At 43.5% G+C, this 24422-nt stretch overlaps 1 long non-coding RNA gene across 2 annotated transcripts in view; it reads right to left on the bottom strand.

Moving 5' to 3' along the window:
- The window catches only part of LOC114486853 (uncharacterized), a 170833-nt gene that overhangs the window by 105406 nt on the left and 41005 nt on the right, over nt 1-24422 (bottom strand). The window lies entirely within an intron of this gene.

The following is a 24422-nucleotide window of genomic DNA, read 5'->3' as shown; positions in this document are numbered from 1 at the left end:
ACACACACACACACACACACACACACACACACACACACACACACAAAAAGACACATGCACCCCAATGTTCATAGCAGCACTATTTACAGTAGCCAAGACATAGAGAAAACCTAAATGTCCATCGACAGAGGAATGGATAAAGAAGATGTGGTACATATATACAATATTACTCAGCCATAAAAAAGAATGAAATTGGGTCATTGGTAGACATGTGGATGGACCTAGAGAGTTCATACAGAGTGAAGTAGTCAGAAAGAAAAAGCAAATATCGTATAATAACCCACGTATGTGGAATCTAGAAAAATGGTATAGATGATCTTATCTGCAAAGCAGAAATAGAGGCACAGATGTAGAGAACAAATGTATGGATACCAAGGGGGAAAGGGGTGGGGTGAGTGGAATTGGGAGACTGGGATTGACACATATACACTATTGATACTATGTATAAAATAGACTACTGATTGGAACATACTATATAGCACAGGGAACTCTACCTAATGCACTGTGGTAACCTAAATGGGAAGGAAGCCCAAAAGGGAGGGGATAACGGTATACGTATGGCTGATTCATTTTGTTGGGCAGTGGATGCTAACACAACATTGTAAAGCAACCATGCTCCAATAAAAATTAAAAAAAAAAAAAAAAAAAAAAAAAAAAACTTATGGCCTACTGGGGGAGAAACACGAAGATGTACAGCATGGTGCATGACCTGATAGAGGAATGGACCAAGAGCTATGGAAAAGGCAGTAGTGTGACCTGATTGCTATTCGGGTCAATAAATCTCAGTGGAGGAAAACGCCTTAGAAATAGACCTTAATTCTAGTCCTGCCTGTGCAATTTACTAGTGGTATGACCCTGCACACAGCTTTTGCACCAGGAACCTCAGCCCCTTCAACTCCAAAAATGACAATAATACCTCAAGCCTTCCTGATCTCAGAGGCTTGTTGTGAGAATTAAATGAAGCAGTCGATGAAGATTTTGTTCAGCTGAAAATATTCTGTGAATGTTTTCATCAAAACCATTCTCTTCTCAGTTGCTCCACTGAGCTAAATTCACTTCAATTTAATAAATGTTCCATGAGCACTTCCTACGTTTCAGACAATATGCAAAGAACCTGGGATACGGAACAGATATAGACCCCACCCTCAGGCTCTTCACCATCCAGCAGGAGAGACAGACACACGCACAGGTAAGTACACAGAGTGTGGTTCATGCGGTAAGAGACAGACATTGTCATCGGCCAGAAGAAAGAGCACGCAACAGGACTGGTGAACTCTGTCGTGTCAGGGGATGGTACTGTTTGCCTCAAGGAAAACTCACCGGAAGGAAGTCTGAGAGGTGTTCCGGTGTTTCAAAGCCATGCTGGAATAGGAGAGGGCTTGCCAGGCAGAGGAAATAGTGTACGTGAAGGCATAGAACCCCTGCAACCTTGGACGAGCATCTTCTGTGTGTGTGTGTGTCCCTGTCCCTGTATATGTTGAGCAGAGAATGGGGCAGGCAACCCTGCGCAGTTCTCTGTGGTTCAAGAAGAAAGTAAGGGCAAGAGAGGTAGATGGGCAGGAGGGGTAAGGAGAGTTTGGCTGAGAGGTTGGGAAAAATATTACTAGCTCATACATAATGAGTATTTACGATGTAACAGGCTTTTCCCTGCATTGTCTCACAAAACATGGTCCTCTTTTATTATTAGCTCCTTTTACAGATGAAGAAACAGTTCAGGTGAGGTTAAATGACTAGCCCAAGATCACAGCACTAATAAATTGAGGAGCCTGGGATTCATACCTGGCTCTAGAATTACAGATGCTGACGCTCCAGAAAGGACCAGGTTAAACTAGGGCTGTGCTTCAGTATGTAGTGAAAGTCATGTGACCCTCAGATAATTGTAAACAAAGCAGCAGAGTTCATTTTCACCTCCACCAGGCCAGCTTCCGGAAGTATTTTTCTACCTCGAGCCTCTTAACCCTGCATTACAAGGTCGTGTTTCTTTGTGCCCTTCCAAGAGGAGCTGGAGCCTTTCAACCAAAGAGGAGACACTGGGTTTCTTTTCTGCAACCGCAAGCCCCCAGGCCAACTTCCTAAGAGATCTTTTCTCCTTCCCATTGCTAAATTTGACTGACCAGACGTTCTATGGAGACGGAGTTTGTAAACCTCACTTCCTGCGACATTCCCCACCCCTCCCCCATTCCCTTGCAGGCATCAGCTTGGAGCTTGAAGCCCCCTCCCCTTGGAATCCAGGCCCTGGGAGCTTCAGAAGCCTATAGGGCGCCTTCTGAATCTGGTCTTTGCATAATAGCAACCTCATTGGGTTGCAGCCCTGCCTGCAAAGGTCACAGTGTGATGAACCCATGATTAACCCCGTTCTCCAATCAGAATTTTGATCTAATCTCTGGGACTGCACGGTTTTAACACACATGGTCCTTTTGTTTCTGTAGAACTGGAGACCGAAAATGTGACAGCCTCAGCTATGCCAAGCACCAGAGGAAACCATGGAGTTCATATTACATATATTAGGCTTTTTTTTCTTCCCGAGCTTCCATTCTCAACAGGCTCAAGCAGACCTTGGGTGATGGAATAGCTTCCTCCAAAGGAGGCTCTCCCCTTCTGCGGCTTAGCCATCCAAAGGACACTGACACCAGCAGTGTGTATTTTGCTTGGCTGTGATGTAGCACAATTGCATTTTGTCGGCAGGCTGGAAGTGGCCACCCCGGAGCTGCAAGCTATGGAGAACGTTCATTTCTGCCACCAGAGATGGCTCGGCCACAGACATGCGTGATGAAATGGAAATTGGCATTGACCTTGTTGCTTTGCAAGGAGCAGATGGGATCTGGAGTCTGGTTAGCAAAGAAAAATGAATCAAGCCTCCTCGGTAGTGTTTGAAGAACAAGAGCTGGACCCAGCAGAATTCTTCAGTCTCCTTCCTCACCGCTGTGCGTGTGTGTGTGTGTGTGTGTGTGTGTGTGTGTGTGTGCGCGCGCGCGTGCGCACGCATGCTTTTGCATGTGCATATACACGCACACATGCTGTGTCTGACATGCCCTGGAGTGCCCTTGTTCGTACCCTGTCGCATATTTGGCATTTGACTGACATGGAAAACTCCCACAGACATCAATAGGACAGTAGCTCAGAATGCATGAGAGTTTTGCTGTTGATAAGAAGACACAGGAAAATGTTACTGAGACTACTTTCCAATCCCTCCAGGAGCCCTTCAGAGAAGGGAAGTCCCTCTTTAAAAAGTCAAGCAAAAAACAAAAACAAAAAAAAGAAAGTCACACAAGAGGTGAGGAATAAAGCTAACACAGCCAAGTGTAAAAATGCACCCACCCCAAATCATCTGCGTGTGCCCTCATCCTTTTGGTTTTGCTCCAGGTGATTTTCCCCACCAGGAATGTCCTTACCCTCTCATTTCACATTTCCGGTGAAATCCTTTTCATCTTCCCAGTCCCAACTGAATTTTCACTTCCTTCAAAAATCCTTCTAGGATTTTTCCCCACTCAGCACAAGTCATTCCGTCCTCTGACCTGTAAGTTTTTTGAGAGAAGGGAGGCTATGCCCGACACATATATGCCAGGTGCTCGATGATGATACAGTAGGAGGACCACCAACCGGGAAGCAGTGGGGCCTGAGTCCAAATCAGGCTCTCCCACACTGGAGCTGTGAGACTTTGGAGGTAGCCTCCCCAAGCCTCAGTTTTCTCATCTGTAAACATGTAATAACCTCTTCATGAGATGAATGGGAGTATTTAATGAGATAATTTGTATGTAAAGAGCCTCGCACATAGCAGGTAATTCAGTACATAGGGCTTTCTTGGCCCAGAACCTGAGTCTGATTCCTCTTTGTATTGTATTTTGTACAATTGCTCACCCATTTTAGGCATGAGATGAATCTTAATTAACTAAAGTAAATAGAACATATTTTCTACTTCGTCATTCTAAGGCATTGATATCAAATAATAAAATTAATAATGCTAAGGGAAACAGCATGCACTAGTGCACAGAGGCTTTATCTTATCACAAAGGCATGTATTATTTTATCTTCATTAAAAACTCTGAAGGTAGATACAATTATCCCCTTTTGCAGATGAGGAAATTGAGGTACACAGCTGGCAGTGAGTGAATAAGATTTCCGACATAATCCTAGGGCTTAGCTGTCACTCAGACAGTGGTTCTCAACTATGGCTGCACAGGAGTATCACCTGTGGAGCTTTTAAAAATGCCAATGCCCGGACCCCACCCTCAGATTTAGGCTCAGTCTAAAGTGGGACCCAGTGATTGTCTTTAAAAACCTCAAGTGATGCCATGTGCAACCAGGGATGAGAACTCCTGACTTCAGGCAATGCGGCAGTGCAGGTAGAATTTTATATCTTAACGTAGCTCATGTGTTCCAGGTTTATCTTGCCCAGATTTGGGGACAGAACATCCCAACCTTATGAAATTGCTCTGATTAGATAATTCTGTCAACCCTCCCCAGCAGGTCTGGGTTGGGTACTTCTGATACACCATTTATTTCCATGCCTAAGTCTCATTCATTCATTTAGTTGGCCATTCTTTCAATCAGCAAGCCCTCTGAGCTCCTATCAAGAGCAAGGGGGAATTACAAGCAGGTAATTCAGAGGAGCAGTGCTGACCTTCAGGTTGCTCAAAGTCTAATGAAAGAGGGAGGCACGAAAGCAAAGGACTAGGGTTCAATATAGTTGGTATCGGGAGGGAGATATGGTAGTTGCAGAAATGTGTAGGGCACTCCTAAACGCTCCCTCACCATCCTCATCTCCTCTCTTACCCTGGTGCCATAAATCCTGCCCACAAAGAGTTTGCAGCTAGCCATTATTGCCTCAGAGGAGTAGGTATCCCAGATATTCCACAGGAAGAGCAGAGCTGGTTGTGGGCCTGAGTCCCTTTCTAGGGTCCCACCATGAAGGAAGCCACAGGGATGCAGCTCCTCACCCCACTGGGGGATTTGGGATGGGAGGAAGGGAAATAACCTTCTGGAGTGTTGGAGGCTTATGGGTAAACACTTTGGGCCGGTCACTCTCTCCTGGGCCTGGTGGGGGGCTTCTGCAGCCCAGGGCTGGAATGCCTTTCGTTACCTTGAAAAGACAAACATGAATGAATGGACGGAGGGCTAGGGAAAGCCATGGCACAAAAAGACAGCATAGAGGTCAAAACCAGAGATGCTGCATCCCTCACTGGCTGCAAATATGGCCTGGGGTAGAGGTGAAGCCAAGGTTAGGAGCCAGGACCAAGGAGAAATGGAACCAGGTGCTAGGAGCAAAGCAGAAGCAAAGAACTTTTTGCCAAAGGGCAGACTGCGATGACCTAAGCTCATCTGGGGGGTCACTGTCTCTGTCCTGAGTGGAACAATCCAAGCAGAAGGAACAGCATGAACTCAGTCTAGGATTTACTATCAAAGTATCAAGAGGGTGTCAAGGTATTTCACTGTCAAGGATCTGGGCTTCATCAGCTTTATCTCTGTCTTAGAACATGAGGCCCCAAACTGGTAACCACAACCCAGGTGCGTCTGAGTCAAGCACAGATGTGCAGGACTGTCCCTTCCTTCCACATTCTAGACTCAGCACCCAGACAATGCCCTTTCGTCAATTACTGTTCAGCGGCATTTACAAGATTAGACTATCCTATGGCCAGATAAGTCCTGAGCCCCAGCTAATTTTCATGCTGTTATATTTCACAACAATACCATTCTGTCTCTGGACTTCTTTATATGCAACTTCTTCTGGATCCACACGATATTCAAGTGTAATTTATAGGACAGGTATATGTCCCCAGAGAGGCTCAGAGAGGTCATGACTTGTCCAAAGCCACAAAGCCAGAACTAGGTCTCAGATCTCTGGACTTATGTTCTAGTGCCCTTTTCATTACTGTGTTGACCTTGTTCTAGAGAGATAGCCTGTTAGCTTTACAATCCATTCTTTGATTTCTGGAGTGGCTGGTCCAGGTGGGTGGGGTGTGGAGTTTCCCATGAGGGCAAACAGGGTGCACTTGAAGCCCACAGGGTGTACTATGTGACTTGGGTGTGTAGGGGAGCAAGAGTGGATCCTGATGGAGGAGCAGAGACACGATGGGCTGTAATGTGCTGAGTACCAGGGGAGGCTCAGACAATGGTGGAATCTGGCCAGAGATGCTGCAGCCGGGACCACACTTCCCATGGGAAGCCCGACCTGGAGGGATCTCAGGAGATCTACGGGGCAACAGGGGAGTCCTGGGATGAGAAACACCCGGGTGCCCTGGTGGCAAAGGCCCCTCCTTCCAAACTCATATGTAAGGAGTTTGGTTTACACCACCGATCATGCAATCCCCAGTGTTTGAGGACTCCTCCATCCCTCCACAGTCAGAGTCACAGTGCAGGTGCCTCATCCCAGATGCCCGGCCAGATGTCGGGGCATTCACTCTGGCCCAAGTGCTGTGCATGGGATGGACCACTGGAAGCCAGAAGCAGAGAGTGAACTCTGGCGTCTGGGAGCCCACAGGGTCTGGGGCAGCGACTCAGGCTTCTGACCTGGGGTGATGTGTGGATAGTTACCTTTGATGGCTCCAAGCTTTCTCACACATTTTCTGATCATGGGTGGCTTGAATGAGGTAGAAGGGTCTTTGTGCAGCCTGCCTGAGTAGCCATGCTGGCTTAAGTGAGAAAGCAAGGCTGTGTTATGGCATGAGTTAATTCCCAGGGCAGCAATGAGGGCACTCAGATTAGAACCAGCAGACTTGCACTTGAGTCCTAATTCTGCTGCATTAGAGGTGGGACCTTGGGCAAGTCAAGTAACTTCCCTAAATCTCACTTGTCTTGACTATAAAATAGAATAAGATCTCTTAAGTTTAACTTATAAAGTTAGTGTGCTGGAAAGGACTGTAAATCTTTTGAGAAGTATACAAATGTGAAGAGTTTTAATGCAGGCTCTAAAGCCAGTCCATCTGGGTTGGAATCCTGACCTAGCTTGGGCGAGTTCCTTAATCCCACTATGATTCAGTTTTTTCATCTGTGACATGAGGATGATAATGCACAATTCATAACCATAGACTTGAAATCTTTGGATTGGAATATGATTTAGAACGTAGAATTTTTCATATTTTATAACAGTAACAAAATGTGTATACTGTCTACTTCATGAAACCCTCAGAAGGTTCTGGAACAACACTCTATCATCAAACACATTCATGTTGTTGTTTCAGTGAAACTTCACTGTTCATAAGTGAGATAAATAAAGGCCATGAAAAGCCTCATGTTAGATCAGATACGGTTTTGCTGCCAAACGAGTTTGTATCAAACTTTCCCGAAATTCCCATTTTCATTGCTTTTCGGACTGTGGAATTGTAGGTAAGGGATTATGGACCTGTAGTACCTGCCATTTAGGGTAGTCATGAAGATAAAATAAGTTAATGCGTATAAAGGGCTTAGACCAATGCCTGGCATATAGTAAGCACTGAATAAATATTAGCTATTATTACTTTTATCACCTTAAAGAGTAAAACCAAGAGAGAATGAGGCTTCACAGGCCCTCACTGACATTTCTCAGATTTCTATTAATTAATGAACTAATAGATTTGCTGGGGAACTAATCTCCTGTCCCTTTGCCTGCTGAGAAAATATATTTCCAGGTCTGAGCTGTAGTCCACACTTAAAGGGACGGTACTATTTTGAGGACACACGAGCATATGCGCAAGTCAGAGAGAAAGGCTTCAGGCCCAGCAAAATGCTAACAGGTTGCAAATATGAAGTATTTTAATTTTCTTCTTGTTATTTTCATGCATTTTCTAAATTTTATCTTTTGAGCTTACCTGACTTTTATAATGAGTAAAGCAAGTACATTCTAAGCTCTCTCCCGTTTCCTCTTCCTTAGATACCGGTTCCCATACTCCGGATCCCATTTATAAGGTAACCACCAAGCAACAAACTTTTACTGATTTCCAACTATATGCCAGACTGCAGAAAGTGGTAGGAAACAAAAGGAGAACCCAGACACATTATTTGAAAACTCTTCAGCAAAATCACTTCCTATTTGTATAGCAATTTATAGTTCACACGGTGCATTGATATAAATTCTCTCAAATGGTCCCTCTCCCTACATGAGGGAAAGTGTATATTTCCGTCGACATTTTATGAAGAAACCTGCCCGAGTTCACTCAGCTTATTAGGAATGAGGTTAGACTCAAACTTCGGAATCATGTGAGTGGTTTAACAGGATGAAAGCAGCATTCCTAAGACCTTGGAAATCAGTGACACTTTCAGAGGTAAATATTAGGACATCAAGCTGTAAAGGACTGTGATCAACTATACGTACAATCTCTACCTTGGCAACAAATGGCAATGGAAGCTAAAGAGATTTGGGGGCACCACATGAGATCCTTAAAGACTGTCCTCGGGATAGTCCAACTTTCTAAAGCTGGGCATCATCGAATCTAAGGAAAAAAGCTTCAACCAAAGACAGATGTTTGGAAGACAGTACTGGAAAGAGAAAGTACGAAAGACGATATGGTCTTTCTATATTCAACACAATCAAAGGGGCAGTGCTGCAGAAAATGCAACTTCTCAGATAAGGGACACCAATAAGAACAAAGTTCCTTTGTTCAGAATCTACTCACAGGTAACCTCTGGAATATCTTTTGAGTTCCGAAAGAATTGGGGTATGGGCTGATATGCTGCTAGCAACATTCTTAACATGAAAACTTTTGTTTTGTTTCCTTTCACTTTTGTTAGAAGGAATCAGTCCCTAAGTGTCTGACTGGTGTTAACTATACTGTCCAAGACAAATTTGGGAACCCAGAAAGCAAACATCAGACCCTATCCAAACAAGGTCCTATGAGCTTAGACACTGTCCAGACATCCTGCCCACCTTAATGACATCGTGACTTCTCCACGTCCTAACCACCCAGAATCCAAGTCAATTCTCCATCTCTTCTTCAAACTTGGTCTTCTAATCTCATACAGCTTTTTCTGGGCAAAGGGGGTGGGCCTGCCTGCCCTAATTAAAAGGAAGGGAATCACTCAACATTTTGTTCCGCATTCTTCTACCCCAGATAACCCTCCCTAATTCGATGTTGGCTGGCAATCTGGAAATCCTTATTCTTATCAGGAGAATTTCCATTGCTAAAGGGGAGGGCGCACTAGGCCACATCCTGTGTTCTGGGAGAGGCTCACAAGAGTCAATTGCAATGCTTTGGACTCAAACAAAGTCAGGGACTTTCTTAAGTGGATTCAAAAAGCAAGCCAGGACAACAAGCTCACTGTAATTTTTCTAGTTCCTTCCTCCTTTGCTTGCAGAAGTCCCACTGTCCCAGGCACCACAGTAGACAAATTTTGCATTTGCAAAGTTCTTCCCGTGGACTAGCAGAACTCCTTGCCTGGCTTCCGACTTGAAAGTGTTCGGAGCCTCAGGTGATCAAACTAATACTTTAAAGACCCGGAGTCCTCAGTGTCTACAGAGCACAGCCACCGGGGCCTGGAAGATACTTGCTTGTGTTTCGGAATTGCGTAGAGGTAGACTGCACTCAGGGGATTTGTTCCTTTTAGCAACCTTGGCAGAACTTCCCTGCATGACCTAAATAGAATATCTTCCTCTACATAAAGCATGCATCAGGGTATTTCCTGATTTATTCATGAAAGGTTTGCTTTACAGAGGCCTCAGGAACTGTGAAATCTCAAAATACCTGATACACAGAGCTGGATGCTAGAGTGGCATTTGCACAAATTGCTGTGATAGATGGGCTGTGCAGGATGGCAGCAGAAGTGGATTCATTTAAATCCTCGCTGTTGGGGGTTGCTCTTTTAGAGGAGGAAGTGAGACCCAACATAGAGATTGTTATAGCAACAACCTGGCAAAATGTTATTTCTCTCAACGGAGAGTAATTGATCAAGGAATAGAAACAGACATGAATAAAATGTAGGTGCACTAAATGGGGATACAGAACGTGTATCTGCTAATCACTCATTGGTTCATTCATTCATTCCCAACTAGAGAATCAACCTATCAGCAGCTGATAGGCTGAGTTCCTTTTAGGGTACATAGTAACGGCTATATATGGGATCATAAGGACAAAAGCATGCAATGTTTGAAATCTGATCAGTCTTGGGAATTTGGGGTTCTTTTGTTACCATATGGGAGTCAGGGTTGGGGGAATCAATCTCCCACATAAGGGAGAAAGGGAGACCGATTTCTCCCAATCAAAGGCAGGCATTTTCAGGTGGATCCACCGTAATATCTCTGAGCATGGATTTATCTAATGCTTGAGTATTTTCATGCTAGGGTATTTTTACCAGTGCAGCAGATGGACCTCGGTCGTTTGCAAAGAAGTTTTATTTTGGAGCTTGTGAAGAGATTGGGGTTAATGTACAATAAAGTGAAAGTGACGTTTGTAACGATGGTGCGAGCAGAATGCCAGGATCCATTACCCTGATAACCCCCCAAAAAGGCCGGCAGCCTCCACTGGTGAACTGCTACTCAAATCCCATCAGCGTTACTTGCAGGTCACATCTCCACTTTGTGGCAAATTTCCAGGGTTTTTCACCTGCCAAGCAACTCGTCCCAACTAAGACAAGGAGATACTGTTTCACAAACTTTGCTTTGGGGCCTAGAACTTTGGGGAGAGCCAGACCTGGTTCCTTCTCTGGCAATGATGAGAAGGAAAACTCAGGTGCAGGCCTTGAATCTGATGCCCTGGAGGTAAAATGTCAGAACGAGGTCTGATGACAGTGTGGTGAGTATAGGCTGAGCTACAGGGGCTGATGCTTCTCTTTAGAGGGTGATGGGTATTAGTTACCCAGAACTGTTTGTATCCCTGGCAAGAAAATAAAGAAGACTTCCTGGAAAGGATCTTCCAGGAAGGGAAACCAACTGGAGGACCATATTTGAGTGAATTAACCTTCAGAGATTTCCCATGACCCACAAGATCAAGTTTAAATTCTTAGTACGGCCTCCAGTTCCTCCACCATCTGGTCCTGGACTAACCTTGGGTCTTTCCATTGTCCCCAGACAACATGCGTTCTGACCATTCCAAACTGTCCTTTGTTTCCTGATGCTAATGATAGCCAGCCAACATGTAACCAGGCATCTAAAATGCCAGGAACTAGGCTAAGTGCTGGAAGAATTTCATCGTTTACTCTTCAGAGCAGTCTCTGAGGAAGACACTATTAGGGTCCCCAGTTTAAAGACGAGGAAACAAAAGCAGAGGTTATAAAACTGGGTCAAAAGCTGTCAAGAAGGTTGGGATTGGAAGGCAATGTGACTCCAGGGCCAGCCTTTAACCACTTCAGCATCCCCGCCTCCTTTTCTGCATGAGGAAAGACCTCCAGACCCTACACACGTTTCTTTCTCAGCAACAGAGGCATAGAATTGGCCGCTCTCTTTATTTGCCTGATTTTGAAAACATCTCTTTTGTTCATCAAGACCTTCAAGATCATATATCCCCTTCTCTGAACGCCACTCCCGGCACCCCAGGCGGAGTTAGAGGCTCTCTCCTTGGAAAGAGAAACACCACACCCCTTGCACAAACTCACAGCACACGCTGTATTGCAACACAGAGCCATCCTCCCATGCATTCGTTTTGCACCTGGTGTGTGCAGACTCCTTAGTCCTTTCTCCCAGATGAATCAAAGCTCCAAGAGAGAGAGCAGTAAGTGGGGAGCAGCCAGTTGCATGAGTCCAGAGGTAGCCTAGGCTTCCAGCAATGAGCGCACTGAACGCCCTGTGGAATTTCACCAGCAGCTCCTCAGACAGGTCCAGACGAGTGCCCGCCTGCCACATTCCTGCCTTTATCATTAACCGCACTCCATGGTGACTTCCTTCAACATGTGAGGCAGCGCCTGCCTGTCTGATAACCCGGCTTCCTTCTGGAAAGGATTTCCTTTGGCCTGGGTGCATACCTGGCCCTGCAAGAGTTAACCACCAGGCGGGCCAGAGCAGGAGAACATGAGGTTTCCATTAACTGGCGGTATGCGAACAAGTGGCACAAGCATGGATTATGCGGTAATAAAAACACACTGTGCAGTATGCATGTCAGAGGCCTCACTTCTCTCCTTCCCTGCCTTTCACTCCAGCACAGAGAGAGGCTGCCCTCGCTGCTCAGGTGCTAGATTGTGGCCAAAGTAGATATCAGACTCTTCTCCCAACTTGCTTTAATTCTGCCGGGCGTGCTCATCGTGTTCTCAGAAGACACAGGTGGAAAGAAAGAGTGCCAGAGGAACTCACACCTTTTCCCGGGAGAAATCCTGAGTGAACCAGTTGGGAGACAGAGTAAGAAAGTGAGAAGGAGACAGAAAAAAGGAAAAGGGTCAGGGGAGAGACAAAGAGGGAGGGAAAGAGAGAGGGAAGATGGGAGGGATGGTGAGAAAGATAGCAGAGACTGAACTTAAGAGGGGACAGTAGGATGGAACATACCTGAAACCACATCTTCTGGAAAAAAAGGAATTCACACATATGCAGAATTTACTATATGACAGGTATGATGCTTTATTTTATGTGTCAATTGGACTGGTCCACAAGGTGCCTAGACATTTGGTCAAACAATTCTGTGTGTGTCTGTGAGGCTGTTTTGAATGAGATTAACATTTGAGTCAAAGACTGAGTAAAGCAGATTGCCCTCCCTAATGTGGGTGGGCCTCATCCAATCAACTGAAGACCTGAACAGAACAAAAAGGCTTAGCACAGGAAACTCTTTTCAGTCCTCTGTAATGGCCTATCTGGGAAAAGAATCTAAAAAAGAGTGGATATATGTATATGTATAACTGATTCACTTTCCTGTACACCTGAAACTAACACAACATTGTAAATCAACTACACTCCAATAAAAATTTTTTAAAAAGAAGAAAAAAAAGAAAAGGCTGGGCTTCCCTGGTGGCGCAGTGGTTGAGAGTCCACCTGCCGATGCGGGGGACGCGGATTTGTGACCCGGTCCGGGAGGATCCCACATGCTGTGGAGTGGCTGGGCCCGTGAGCCGTGGCCGCTGGGCCTGTGCATCCGGAGCCTGTGCTCCACAATGGGAGAGGCCACAGCAGTGAGAGCCCCGTGTACAGCAAAAAAGAAAAAAGAAAAGGCTGAGTAAGTAGGATCTCCTCCTGCCTGACTGTATGACCTGGGACATAATTCTTTTCCTACCTTTGAACTCAAACTAAAATATCAGTGCTTCTTGAATCTCAAGCCTGCTTGCTTTCAGACTGGAACTGACACCATTGGCTTTCCTGGGTGTCCAGTTTGCCAACTGCAGATCTTGAGACTTCTCAGCCTCTGTAATCACGTGAGCCAATTCCTTTTTAAAAATCTATATCTATCAATCTATCTATCAACCAGTCTATCTTCTGTTTCTCTAGAGAACCCTAAAGCAGCAGGCAGTGTACTGAGCTCTTTATATATTATTTCATAGAGGCTTAGACACTTTCTGTAACTTGTCATACAGTTAGTGAGGGGAATACATTTCCAACCAAGGTCTCTCTGTGTCGAAATAATCTCATCTCCCTTTTTTTTTTTTTTTTTTTTTTTAGTTTTAGGGTTGCCCAGCCACATAAAGGCGAGAGAACCCTTCCATTTTTAGTAGCAAGTGAGTAGAAGTTCTTTGATTATTTCCCTTCCTTGGAGACAGAAGATGTAAAAGACCAATTGCTGGGACACAGCACCCTGGAGATCTTCAGAAACTCTGCCCCATGAGACTCAACACCCTAGGAATGTGGGTGGCTTTCTGAACAGAGGTCATTCTGGGGTTCAGAAACTCTTATTCAGACCACAATTGTTTACTAAGCACCTACTATATGTCAGGTGCTGTAATTTCGATAATGAAGAAACAGATAAATAGAACAGCATCTTCCTTGTGGAGTCCACAGTATCCTTAAGGTGCATGAAAGACACAAAAGGAATATAAATGCTGTGGTGGAGATGTGCAAAGTGTGTGCAAAGGTCCATAGCAAAAGGAGAGATCTACCTTGGTGGTTTAGTGGGAGAGCCAGGTGAAGAAGTGGGGACAAGGCAGAGTAAGGAATCCTTGCCTGAAGCCTCAGAGATGGCAAGGCAGATTTGGACAACAGAAAGTAACTAGCTTGGGTGAACAGTGGTTCTCCACTCTGGCTGCTCACGGGTTGACTGAAATCATACAGATGCCTTGGGGCCCACTCCCCAAATCTCTGGAGGTACATACGGTCTGAACCACAGTATTTTTTAGAAAATCTCCCCAGGTGATGGTAAAATGTTGCCAGGATTGAGGACCATTGGTGTGCTGCCCAGAGTGCATCTGGGCTAGAGTGAGAGATAAGGCTGGAGAGTAAGGAAGGACACAAAGGTGAAAGGCCTTGGAAGCCAATGTAAGCAATCGGGACTTCCCCTGTGGGCATGCAAGGTTTTCAAACAGGGAAGTGACCCTACTTATAGGAAGTGAGTCAGCATAATGGTGAAGACTTGGTAGGCTGAGTCTCCGGGGGAATTCTGGCTTCATCGTCTCTGAAAGACTGACAACCTGTGCTTAGGAAGATACAATTGCTTTAACTCTTCCTTTGGTGCACGTGACCAGAAGTCCTGTGTCACTCTGGGGAAACCAGTTGCCTGGCAGCCGGGCCCATGTTCTGATCCCGCTACAGGTACAATACTAACTTACTGAGGAACCTCAGCCAGAGCCTCCCCTCTCTATGGTCCTCAGCTCCCCACACCAAACACCGAGGAGATTAAACAAGTCAGTGCTTCTCTATGAGGTTGGTAATATCTGGTCACTTGGATTTGTCTTTAGCCAAAATGCTACATGAATTTTTACATTTAACATGGCAATGAAGGAGATATCATGGTTCCTGTCCATCAGTCAGGTCTAGGTTAGGAGAGGTTGGGGAAGGGTGAGTCAGGGAATTTCAAATGGTCAGTGCTTTCTTGTTTCCTTTGGTCTCTGACCGGATGTCAGTTGAGTTCCTGCTATTGATATACTCAATCTGCAGGGTTATTGCTTAGGTCAATGGGCCCCCCAAATAATCTACTTCTCCCTCATCAGGGTCTCCATGAGTCAATGACTCAACCTAGTCTGTTAAGATGGAGAAGAAACCAGATTTGGAGATGCCCTGTTCATTCCTGTGGGCTTTGAGCCAAGAGTAGCACTAGCTTGGAGAAGGCCGTCTCACCAGCCTCCCTACCCAGGGCAGATGCCCCAACCCACCCACAGCAAGCCCAGAAGAATCTTTCAGAAGTTGTTATCATGAACATTTAATGGGTCCTCGTTGCCACAAACCAAGCCCAAGTTCTCAGTCTTGAAGACTGTCTACAATGCTCCTTCTATCTGATTTGCCAACCTCTTCTCCTAACAGGTCTTTACAGCGCCCTACAGGCCAGGCACATAGAACTGCCTGTTTATTCCCAAGGACGGCCAGTCTCTTTCATGCATTCAGATCTCAACCCATATAGTTCCCTCTCTTTGGAATGCTCTTCCCTTACCTTCTCTACCTGGGAAACGTTTACTCATCTTATAGGCCCAGGTAACATGTCACTTCATTCATTTATTGAGGACCTAATCTGTATTCCAGGAAAAATGCCAGATACTTGAAGGATGAACAAAACAGAATCCTTTGGTTATAACTCTGGTCTTTGTAACCCTTTTCCCTTTGCTCCTGACTTTGTCACTTTATGGTGATTATCTGCTTATACTTCTGGATCTCTCTCAAAATTATAATCTCCTTAAGAGTCAAAGTGTCTCTTACTTACCTCTGTATCCATAGGTCTGAGCTCAGGGCCTGGCACAGAGTAGGGGCTTAGTGGTATTTGCTGAACGAATGATTTATTTGATGAATGAATGAGACAGAGAATGTTCCAAGTAGAATGAGGATTGCTTTAGCTCTTGGGACTGCCACAGGTTGTAACAATGAAGAGACCCCTTGCATCCCTTAGTCCGGATTAGGAGAGCTTGGAAGAGACCTTCCTTGATTACTGACCCCTTACAGATGAGAAACTGAGACCAGACCAAGGAAGGCACTTGTCTAGATGGCCAAATGACCAGCAGCTGGTCCTCTGCTTTTCCCACACCAGCTGAACTGGCAGCCCAACTGGCTGTAACTCTATCATCTTCCCTCCGTGGGACCCCTTAGTTCTGTCTAGCTCCACTCTCACAAGCAGCATGCAGCCCTGGCATCATTGCCTTGGAATATGATCACCGGTTTGGTTGCTTTCTTCCTCTGTCTATTTGATATGGGCGGCCAGGAAGACAGTGCTGACGAGGCAGTCTTAAGCCCTGCACTGACAGAAATCAGGTGTCCTCACTTCATAAAAGAAACATTAACCAAGCCGATGGGAGCTGGAAGCAGAAGTGCTGACAAAGATGTAAATCCAAAGGATTATATGGGGCAAGGAGAAGGAATCGTTCTCTCCTTATTTAGAGACATTCTGGGGCTTGCAGACAAGACAGAGAAGAATGAGAGATGCCAGGGATGAAGGCCACCAGGGAGGAAGTCTCAGCTGCTCAGCTGAGGGGATCAAGAGAGAAGGAACGATTAGGAAGGCCAGCATCCCCTCCTCTCTATCCTCACGGCACCATCCAAGTCCTTACCAGCTCTCTCCTGGACCCAAGCCTCGCTGCTGGTTCCTTCCTGGCTTTGCTGTCTTCAGCCTCAATCTGTCCCCAGCCTGGTCCCCACACGGCCATCTGGTGGTCTTTCTAAATCACCTGACCGTAATTTAGATACCCTTGATTAAAATCCTTCAGTGGCCCCCTGTTTCTCAGATGGCATACAAGACCTCCCTAAACCCCTTCCCGATGCCCAAAGGCAGCCATTTCCCCCAGAAGAGGGGTTCTGTTTTCACTCATCCTGTGGGTCAGAGAACCTCTGGAAAAGAAAAGGTTCAGGAGACAAAGGTGGATGCTTTGCCGTCAGGAGTGAGCCCTCTTTCTAGAAGAACCACCTTCCTTCCTAACCTACACATGCACCTCCCATTCCTTTCAAGGGCAAGTCAATTCCAGGGAGCACTCAGTGACTGAGGCACTGTGCTCTCCGCCCAGACTCTTCTGAGGCTCTGGGAACTTAGACATGACCGGATGCAGTTCCCACCTTCAAGGAACTCAAAGTCTGGTGGAGGAAAAAGTAGTAGAAACAAATAATTATGACAAGGAATTAAATGCTATTCTAGAAGTCTGTTCAAAGTGGTCTGGAGGGGGAGGGGGAAGGGGGCCAGAGACCAGCTCTATGAGGAGGAATTGGGACTATTTGGGCTTTGTGGAGGATTGGACATTTCCCAGGAACAAAAGGAGAGAAGGAGCTGAAAAGGCTTTCCCCATATTATAAACCATGTGGTTCAAAGACGCACAGAAGGCAGCTGTGGAATGTTTGGGAAGTAAGGTATAATTAAATAGAGAGTGGGTGGGGAGGGAGGGGGCCAGGTAAGAGATTTGAGTGGATGTAGGACCTCACATAGTGTCATCAGACCTCTCTTTCTCCCCCTCCCGCTGCCGCTTCCCCTTTCCGTCCCTATCTATCGCCCTTCTCTCATCTCTTCTTCCCTGACACTGGCCTCATTTTTTGTTTTAAATGTGGAGGAGCAACTTCCACATAAAGTGGTGGGAAGGAAGGTGGTGTGTATTGAGGCAGCTTCAGGCTTCCGTCATCCCAGCTGAAGGAACTCTGAAGGCAGATCTTCTTTCTCAGGGCTTTGTTAATCCCCAGGAAGAACTCAGACCGACCAGTTTGAGTCATGTGACCACCTCCAGGACCAATCCCTGGTCCCCACTATGGAGGATATATTTGAGCAAGCCTGGGTAGCATAACTATGGCAAAAGTTAGGATTGCTGGTCTCTCCAAAATCACACAGAGTCAGGGAGGGGCAGTTAGTTCCCCAAAGGGAGAAGGGTTGCTGTAACCAGAAGAGGGGGAGAGGGTTTTCAACAGATAACACTAAAGATTCCACTTCATTTGTGGATTCCCCTCCTCCAGGGATACTGTGGTGACTCTCTGGGAATACCAGGGATTTCCTGACCTCTTTATCCCCGAGGGATTTGTACATAACACCTCCTCAATGAACGTGTACTGGTGGCGATTTTGGCATATCAAAGCAAGGAAAATTAAAAATCAAGATAGAGATTAAAGGAAAAGATGAATAATGTGGCAAGCTGAAGTTCTGACACCGTGTCAGCTTTAAAACAACTCGTTTGGAAGAAATGTCTTGCTGCCCTTGGTGAGTCTGAAGAAAGAATAAGATGACACTCAAAGAACATGTGGAGTGTGTGCAGCTGCATCTACACCAGGAAGCAGAGCTCAGCTGAAGAGCTGCAGTCAGTATCTGAGATAGGAGGAGCCTGTCCTGGCTTTGATGCTGGAGGGATAATGGAGCCACAGTGCAAGCACAGGGCCTTTTATTGACAGGGTAAAAAGAAGCCAGCTGGGGTTTGTCTATAGCTGAGCTTCTGATTCTATCCCATCCTTCTGAAGAATACCCTCTTTGTTCCTTTGCTGCAGGTGGCACCTGTCATTACAGGACGTGGAAATAGGATAAACAGCCCTGAGCTCCTTAAGTGATGCCCCTTCCTCAAATGAGTTGCAAACAACTCTCCAAGTTATCTTTCTTTCTCTCTCTCTCCCTGTCTCTTTCTCTCAATCGGAGAATTCAACTGAACAAGGAGGATGGTGATGGCCACAGAAGTCTGTGTTCTAATAAAGTGCCACTTATTTTGGTTACAAGATGGCAGTCTTAACTTTGCTACCACCTCCCCTCCCATAACAGATCCCTAAAAATTATAGAAAAAATATAAAAGAAAAAAATCAATTCAAAATGAGGCCCCAAACCAAGAGGTGAAGCCCTCAGTGGGTCCAGAAGCAATGAAGAATCCTTTGAAAGCAGGAAGTAGGTGGGACTGGTGTAAAAATGGACACTATAATCCAAAAGGCACAGGTGAAGTCCTATTGACAGTTTTCTACTTGTGCAGAAGGGGTAGAAACAGAGGAGAGGAGAAGACCAGGGTGACGGACGTGGTGTGTCCGGCACATCAGTCTGACGCCCATTCCCTCCCCCAGGGCAGCTGGCCACTACAGGGTTGTCTGCCTCCACGAAGAAGTGATGTTGTGGGAATTTGGATTGGAAAATTAGGCAGGACCACAGGTGGCTGACAGCACCCGGGAGGAAGGAGAGTTTCCATGCCCAGAAGACGATCACACAAAGTGTTCCAGAGACGGGTCTCACCACTCCGCAAACCTCACTGCAAAGGGCAAGATCAATCCAGGAAGCGTGTCCTACTCCTCCTCTCAGACAGTCTGTGTGAACACACAGAGCAGAGCCAAACAGAGAAACTCAGCTGCAAAGAGGGATGCACGATTCACTCTCACCAATAATCGAGGAACGTCATCATTGTGATAGAAAAACAGCGAACTTATGGTACAGCCACTATGGAAAACAGTATGAAGGCTCCTCAGAAAACTAAAAATAGAATTACCATATGATCCAGCAAAACCATTCCTGGGACTATACCTGGACAAAACTATAATTCAAAAAGATACACGCACCCCTATGTTCATAGCAGCACTATTCACAATAGCCAAAACATGGAAACAACCTAAATGTCCATCAACAGATGAATGGATAAAGAAGATGTGGTACATATATACAATGGAATACTACTCAGCCATAAAAAAGAACAAAATAATGCCATTTGCAGCAACATGGATGCAACTAGATTATCATACTAAGTGAAGTAAGTCAGAAAGGGAAAGACAAATACCATATGATATCACTTATATGCAGAATCTAAAATATGGCACAAATGAAGCTATCTAAAAAACAGAAATAGACTCATAGCCTAGAGAACAGACATTTGTTTGCCAAGGGGGGGGAGGGGGAGGGAAGGACTGGGAGTTTGTGGTTGGTAGATGCAAACTATTACATGTAGAATGGATAAACAACAAGGTCCTAAAGTATAGCACAGGAAACTATATTCACTATCCTGTGATAAACCATAATGGAAAAGAATACAAAAAAGAGTGTACATATGTGGATAACTGAGTCACTTTGCTGTACAGCAAATATTGGGACAACATTGTAAATCAACTATACATCAATTTTTAAAAAAAGAATAAAAACAGCAAATTTAAATCCAGAGCCTATACCCAGCAACTCGGAGGGATAGGAGTAAGCTAAATGGTACTATAGAATAAGGAAAATTAAAATCACAGTCAAAAGTGAATGGACTTATATCCATAAAACACCAGCTAGAGATTATGCAAATTAGAAATTTAGACAGTGAACAAAAAGGAAAAAACCAGCATATCAGTTGAATGGTAGAATGGACACATTTGAAAAGGGAAGTAGTGAGCTGGAAGACTGAGCCCAGGAATTCTCTTAGAATGCAGCAAAAAGGAATAAGGAAGTGAAATAAGTGAGACAGAGAAAGACAAATGCTGTATGATCTCACTGATACGTGGAATTAAAAACAGAGATCAGATTGGTGATTGCCAGAGCAGGGGGTAAAAGGTGGGGGAAATGGGTGAAGGTGGTCAAAACCGGTACTTATTTCTGGTTATAAGATAAATTAAGTTCTGCGGATGTAATTTACATCATGGTGACTAGTTAACAGTAGGGTACTGTATATTTGAAAGTTGCTAAGAGAGTAGATCTTAAAAGTTTTCATCACAAGAAAAAAAATTTGTGTCACTATGTGAGGTGATGGATTTTAAAAAAATTTTTATTGAAATACAGCTGATTTACAATGTTGTATTAGTTTCAGGTGTACAGCAAAGTGATTCAGATATATATATATATATACACACACACACACGATCTTTTTTTTTTTTACAATCCCTTCCATTATAGGTTATTACAAGATGTTGAGTATAGTCAAAGTGATTCAGATATATATATATATATATACACACACACACACGATCTTTTTTTTTTTTACAATCCCTTCCATTATAGGTTATTACAAGATGTTGAGTATAGTTTCCTGTGCTATACAGTAGGTCCTCGTTGGATAGAGATGATGGATGTTAATGAAACTTATTGTGGTGATCAGTTCGCAATATATACATATATCAAATCATTATGTTGTATGCCTTAAACTAACATAATCTTATATATCAATTATATCTTAATAAAACTGGAAAAAAATGCAAAAAAAGGAATACAGAGTTAGGATAGTTAGAGAAAGATTAAGAATCATGAGAGGGCTTCCCTGGTGGCGCAGTGGTTGCGCGTCCGCCTGCCGATGCAGGGGAACCGGGTTCGCGCCCCTGTCTGGGAGGATCCCACATGCCGCGGAGCGGCTGGGCCCGTGAGCCATGGCCGCTGAGCCTGCGCGTCCGGAGCCTGTGCTCTGCAACGGGAGAGGCCACAACAGAGGGAGGCCCGCATACCACAAAAAAAAAAAAAAAAAAAAATCATGAGAAATAAATTTAAAAATTTCCAACATCCATTTAAAAGGTGTTCCAGAAGAAATGAATATTTAAAGAAATTATAGAAGACCCCAGAACTAAAGGTAAGACTCCACAGATTTAAAATGCTCAGTAAGAACCAAATAACATCATCCGTACAAATTGTAGAACATCAAGGGGGAAAGAAAACCAGAAAAAAAATCCAGAAAAGGACAGGAAATTCACCTATGAAGGAAGAGAAGTCAAATTGCCATTAGCCATTGCTTTAGCTACAAAAAAGTAAAAAATGAGAAGTTCTAGTTGAAAATTACTTCAAGTCTAGAATTCGATGGCCAGCCAAAATTTCACTCTAGAGTCAAGGCAAAATGATACTTTCATTGATATATGGCCTCAGAAAAACTTATGGTCCACACTCTCAAAAAAAAGGGTTACTAGAGGCTGTTTTATAGGAAGAAGAAAAACTAATTCAAGAGGGAGAGGTGAGCTGCATGAAGCCATGATGAGTAAAAGAAAGAAATAAAACTTCCTGCTAAACCTAATGTGTTGATTATTTCAATGTAGATTGTACACTGGCACATGGGTTAAGAGAGCACAGGAAGAAAAATCACATTAATACTCTTGTTTTCAAAAGGGCAGGATATAAATGTTCATATAGTAGTTTATAGAAAATATATTGAAATATGTGTAAAAATATCTTAAAATATTTTAATGCCTAACACCAAAACTAGCTAGAGACATCACCAAAATATCTACAGACCAATATCCCTCATGAATATACATGCAAAATTTCCCTCTCTCTCTCTCTCTACACACACACACACACACACACACACACACACACACACACACACACACAAGCACACTTACTACTACAGCACCATTTAAAAAGGATTATACACCTCGACCAAGTGAGATTTATCCCAACAATGCAAGACTGGTTTAACACGCCCAAATCAATCAATGGAATACACTATATTAATAAAATAAAGGACACACATTTGTAATAATATCCAAAAGTGCAGAAAAAAAGCATTTGTAAAAAAATCTAACACCCTTTCATGATGAAAATGCTCAAAAAACTAAGAATAGAAAAGAACCTCCTCAATCTAATAGAGTATCTGTGAAAAGCCAGCAGCTAACACCATACTTAATGGTAAGAGACTCCATCCTTTATCCCTAAGATCAGGAATGAGACAAGGGTGGCTGCTCTTGCCATTTCTATTCAACATTATACTGGATATTTATTATATTAAATACTCAGAATAGGCAAATCTACAGAGAAAGAAGGTAGATTAATGGTTGCCTAGGGCTAGGAAAGGGGAGGGACTGATTGCTATTGGGGACAAGGTTTCTTTCTGTGGTAGTAAAAATATTCTACAGTTAAATTATCAGGTGATGGTTGCATAACTTTACAAATATAGTAAAAACTATTGAATTGTACACATTAAATGGATAAAATTTAGGGTATGTAAATTATATATCAATAATGCTATTAAGAATCTAATGTTAACTACCAGAAGACAAGTAAATGAAATACTCAAACAAATAGAACATATTTTTTAAAAAACAGGAGTAAAGAACACTTGATAAAGACAAAGGAAGGCAAGAATTGGAGAGAGGGAAAAGCAGTTAGAAATAATGGTGAATTGAGAGCATAAAGTACGAAACAGAAACAAATCCATACTTAATAAGCACCACGGATACGAATGGGTTGAACTCATCTATAAGAGACAGACTCTTACGTTGTATTTGAAAAATCTAGCCACTTGTTTTCAAGAAACAGACAAAACAAAATTTCCCCTGAAAATAAAGCGGTGGAAAATACTAGTTTAGAAATGGTTACCAAACATAAAGCAGATATAATTGCACTCATATCATATAAAATAAAACTCAAGGTAAAAGTCATTGAAAGAAACAGATGTTCACTTCAGACTGATAAATTCAGCCAAGAAAAAATAACTGTTATGCACCTAAAATGTAGCTACAAAACAGTTGAGGCCCAAATTGGAAGAATTATGAGACAACTGAAAGATAAAAAATTATTATTGAAAACTTGAACAAACCCCTCCAGAAACTAAATCAAGTAGACAAAAAACTACAGATATGATGAATTTTAGTAGTAATACATCAATAGGCTTGATATAATATTTAGAAAACTGTGTAACTTCTAAAGAGATACTCTGCATTATTTTGAAACACACGTGCTACAGTCATAAAATTCGTCCATCAAGAAAGCCATAAATGAAATTTCAATGAATTCCAAAAAGTTAACTTTATAAGCAAAATTCACTATTATGCAATATAATTAGAAGTTAACTAAGAGGTAGATGTACAAAAATAAACAAAAACAAAAGTGTCTAAACATGTGCACACTCATATTTCTACATAATTTTTGTTTAAAGAGAAATCAAAATGGAAACTTTTTAATTTAAGCAGTGTGGAAAGGACAATAAAACACATTCAAGTAAAAGTTTTCAAATATGTGTAATAAATGAATTAAAAAGGATAAAAGCAGAAATTAATAAAATAGAAAACTCGTTTAATGCCACTTGTAGTTTCTCTGGCTGGTTTTCCCAAGTGGAGTCTGGGGCTCAGAGGAATCTGGGTACCTTTGTGGTTTCATGTTGGAAAAATGGCATCTTTTACATGAACACTGCCCTTGATCAGCTCAACCAGAGGCCCCAGACTTCTAAGGGGATCTCAAACAGGTCAGACTTTGGCCATAATCCCTAACGTACAGGAAGAGTCTCTCATTTTTGGCAATTCTGTAGACTGTCTTCTGACCTTGAGATGATCGTCTCCTCACAATAGACATCAGAATCTCTCTCATTTGGAATGTACTATCTGGCTTTTCTTTCGTTTAAATTGCCTTTGTGGAATGAGATATTTCATGACTTTCTCCACCACTAGCGATAGATGAAAATGATTTGAAAGTGTTAGAAATGGGATATGTTCAAAGAAGTGCCCCCTCCCTTTTTTAAAGCATACTGGGAGTTTAAATGGGTTTTCGGAACAGTGTTACGTGCAGTGTATTAGAACATGTAGATTGTTTAAGTACATTTTGCTCATATTAGTTATAAAAGGATAAGCCAATTCTTCCTGGGAGGCCGTGTTA

Source organism: Physeter macrocephalus, chromosome 9 (genome assembly GCF_002837175.3).
Source record: "Physeter macrocephalus isolate SW-GA chromosome 9, ASM283717v5, whole genome shotgun sequence".
In the NCBI taxonomy this organism is placed as follows: domain Eukaryota; kingdom Metazoa; phylum Chordata; class Mammalia; order Artiodactyla; family Physeteridae; genus Physeter; species Physeter macrocephalus.
Note: the sequence above shows the minus strand (reverse complement) of the source record. Positions and strands in the feature narration are given on the sequence as shown.